Below are 4,004 nucleotides of genomic sequence, written 5' to 3'. Positions count from 1 at the left end.
TTGTGAGTGATTTTTGAGTTGAAGACTGCGTAAAAACTAATACAATGAAGTGCTGTGTGTTAAATTGCTGTTTTCTGCAGCAGCCTTAATTGCAAAGCAATGGAGTGCACTAAAACGTTTGCTGAAGCAGCCTCAATTGCAAAGCAATGGAGGGCACTACAATGTTCACTGTTCTCTAATAGATTAGGTGAAAAATGCAATATTTTCGCATTTAGCAAAATTAAAACACGTTTTTCGCAGTAAAGTGAACTGCTTTGGCTGTTTCAACTCGTTGTTCTTTTCGCTCTATTCTTTGTTTACTTGTGGTACACAAATGTCAACGCCCAGGACGGCGCAATCTTGTATTCTATCATTCTTGGGCGCACACACGAAATAATGGCAATTTTTTCTTGACCGTTTTCTTGAGAGCTGCATACAGGGCTATACGTGCAAATGTGAAGAGCGCTAGGAAAGAGAGTACGCTATCAATGAAAAAATAGTGGTGATAGTACTAAAACTACCGATAGTTATTTCAAGTTACCAGACTATCGACACTATCGATAGTATCGTTTATAGTTTGACAGTTCTAATAGAAACGGAATAAGTAGATTGATAATAAAGATATATTAGAAATTGTCGCATGCCCGGGGAATAAAAATTTGGTTGTTTAACAGTGAAACGTTGGCTTGTGGTTTACCATTTTGTTCATCATCTTTCGTATTGCATTGTTATCGGATTTTGAGCCAACTGTGAAATTTCAAGTCCGTAGGTCATCGGGAAGTTGGTTGATTGCAAGATTTGCTCCTAACTAACATACATACATACATTCAGAGCAAGTTAAATAAAAGCTTGTAATAATAATAAAAAAATAGTTAATATATTTATTTTAAATGCTTTAGGGTTGGCTTTCCAAAACGGAACCAATAGAGTTTTAAGCGAAAGTATATGGAATTTAGTCATGAAACTCGGTCAGGATGTTGGGGGAGGCTTTCTCTACATGAATATATCACACTCACAAAGTAGTTGCTAATGGTATTTAAGCAATTTGTAGTTAATAATCTTCACTACCACCCCCAAATTTTTGTATGTCATTCCACATCAATTGTATTTTGGTTGATACACAATATCTTCAATGTTCACGTGCGTATTTTATACTTTTAATATATATATATATTCATCAATTAATTAAGTAAAACGCGTTTATAAATCAATTCATTTTACCACTTTTCACAAACAAACAGAAATAACAATGGCCGACAGTAAGAGCAAATGTGTGCTGCCATACTTCTCGAAGCTATAAAATACAACTATAAACCATATAATTTTTGTTTTTGATTCAAAATTTTCGACTGCTGGGCTTTTTATTATAAAATCGAGACTTTGATAAATGGCTGAGATTTCCATTGCGGAACCAATTGCTATTCCGCGCAAAGTATACTGAATTTTTTTATGAAAGTCGGTGGGGATACTAATGGAGGTCTTCTTTAACTATATTTATCACTTTGACAATGTTGTTGCTAATAGTACTTAAGTTATTTGTTGTTAAAATATCCGGGTACTCTATGAATTTGTACAAAGATTTTGGGTTGCTGTGCCCAAATCCGTGAATCGAATCAAAAACCTGTAAAAAAAAAAATATCCACGAAATATCTCTGCAAAAGGTTTTCAGCCCCTCTTCTTGGGCAACAGAAAAAGGAGTAGTGAGGGTTATAATCGTTTTGGAAAGAATCCAAATATAAGGCACCACGTTCGAAAGGTATTTTAAACATCTTTCGTTTGATATACATATTTTGTGAATTTGTATAAGAAATTTAGTTATTTGCAAGAAACACTTGTACTTTTCGCACTTTCTTTTGATGCATTTCACGCATTTTTATATACAAGACATTTTTATAAAACACCCAGTAACCATAATAGATATCACTGGGACGGCAGCCCCAGGTTTACCACACAGAAAGGGAATTCTAGTTACCTCATCCTTACCCAAAGCTACAGTTGGTGCACACCAAAAGGAGAATTCTATTTGGTAAGGGTTAAAATCCTACGCAGAAAGGAATTCATAAAAATCAATACTTCGATAAATAACTAAAAGTTAACATTTTTATTACGAAATCTCTCGATTTTAGACGGAATCACTTTTTTTTATCAATACTTCGATATTTAATTAAAAAAAAAATAAATAAATTATAATGTCGGTTTTTATTGTTTCTCGTATTCAGTGGTTTTTTGGGCATTTTTTTTTGTGTGGCATCACGACATTTTAGTTCAATTGGTTTACAAAGCAAAAAGTGAGGTTGAAGTTGCCATTTTTTGCAACTTAAAATTAAATTTTCTAAAAAACTATAAGCCTCCGGAGGGGGCGGGGAGTGGGGGGCGGTGGGGGGCATTCCAGATTTACAATCACAAAAAGCCGCTCTAAACCCCCTCTTTTTTTTTAAGCCGGGATCCGTATTGGAAAATTTTTCCTGGAAATCTCAGCCCTATTTATTTTTACCAAAAGAAAATACGATTACAAGGATAAGGTTATTTTGTTCAGATTAAAATAAATAGTAGGGGGATTAGGGTGTTAGAGAACCCCTTTTGAGTAGGCGGCCTTTGGCCGCGCTTATGGATTATGTATAACCCTCGCTACGTACAATTCTCCTTTCTTTATTGCCAAATAAAAGTGGATGACCACCTTTTCCAGAGAACACCTTTCTGCGTAGGAGGCCTTCGGCCGCGCTTAGGGATTATAACCCTCACTACGTAGAATTCTCCTTTCTGTGTTGCCAAAGAAAAGGGGCTGAACACCTTTTGCAGAGAACACCTTTCTGCGTAGGCGGCCTTCGGGGAACAAGTTAAGAATCCGAAAAATGGAAAAGTTACAACCAATAAATTGAGTTCGATAGAGGTTTTTGAGACAAATATAACGGTATAATTTTTTTGAGGCAGGAACAACAACTAAGGTAGTTACGAAAGGTCAACGGGTAAATGTAGCGCTTTTTTCAAATCCATATATCTCGAAAACCATCGAACGGATCTAGAAATTTTGATGTCATTAAATAGGAAATTTGAGCGGCTTTAATTACATAGATAAATGTTACATATAACTTCTTAAGTTTTAACAAAAATGCAATTTATGTAAAAAAAAATACAAACAATTTTAAACAAACACATTTTTCTTTAAAAAGTGCCGTATTAATTACAGTGAAAAGTCTTATAAATAAATAGTGCACAACTCAACTATCGTTTGATATACAACTTGTTGTGTTTAATCCTCGCAAATCGGAGTATTTCAAAAAATAACCCTGGTCGGACCAATGCCAGCTACGCTATCCACAGTATTTTTGCGCAAAACCTTTTTTTGGATAGGCGGCCTTCGGCCGCGCTTACGGATTATAACCCTTACTAAGTAGTATTCTTCTTTCTGTTTCGCCGAAGGAGAGGCGCGCAACACATTTTTGCACAGAACACCTTGTGCGTTGGCGGCATTCAGCCGCACTTATGGATTATAACACTTACTAAGTGGAATTCTCTTTTCTGTGTTACCGATGAAGAGGGGCACAACACCATTTTGCACAGAACACCTTCAGCGTTGGCGGCCTTCGGCCGTGCTTAGGGATTATAACCCTTATTAAGCAGAATTCTCTTTTCTGTGTTGCCGAAGAATAGGGGCGCAACAACTTTTGCACAGAACACCTTCTGCGTTGGGATTATAACCCTCACTAAGCAGAATTCTCCTTTCTGTGTTGCCGAAGAAGAGGGGCGCAACACCCTTTGCACAGAACACCTTCTGCGTTGGCGGCCTTCGGCCACGCTTAGGGATTATAACCCTTACTAAGCGGAATTCTCTTTTGTGTGTTGCCGAAGAAGAGGGGTGCAACACTTTTTGCACAGAACACCTTCTGCGTTGGCGGTCTTCGGCCGCGCTGAGGGACTATAACCCTCACTAAGTAGATTTCTCCTTTCTGTGTTGCCGAAAAAGAGGGGCGCAACACCTTTTGCACAGAACACCTTTTGCGTTGGCGGCCTTCGGTCGCGCTTAG

General features: G+C 37.4%; 1 long non-coding RNA gene across 1 annotated transcript; it reads left to right on the top strand.

The window, feature by feature from the left end:
• Positions 1–519: 519 nt before the first annotated feature.
• Positions 520–1,615, top strand: LOC118735152. Its single transcript, XR_004992527.1, has 3 exons — positions 520–815; positions 879–1,119; positions 1,221–1,615. It is a non-coding gene; the product is annotated as an uncharacterized LOC118735152 (long non-coding RNA).
• Positions 1,616–4,004: the final 2,389 nt, after the last annotated feature.

This window comes from Rhagoletis pomonella, unplaced genomic scaffold (assembly GCF_013731165.1).
Source record: "Rhagoletis pomonella isolate Grant_MI unplaced genomic scaffold, Rhpom_1.0 Rhpom_scaffold_00003, whole genome shotgun sequence".
In the NCBI taxonomy this organism is placed as follows: domain Eukaryota; kingdom Metazoa; phylum Arthropoda; class Insecta; order Diptera; family Tephritidae; genus Rhagoletis; species Rhagoletis pomonella.
This window is presented reverse-complemented; position numbering and strand designations above follow the sequence as displayed.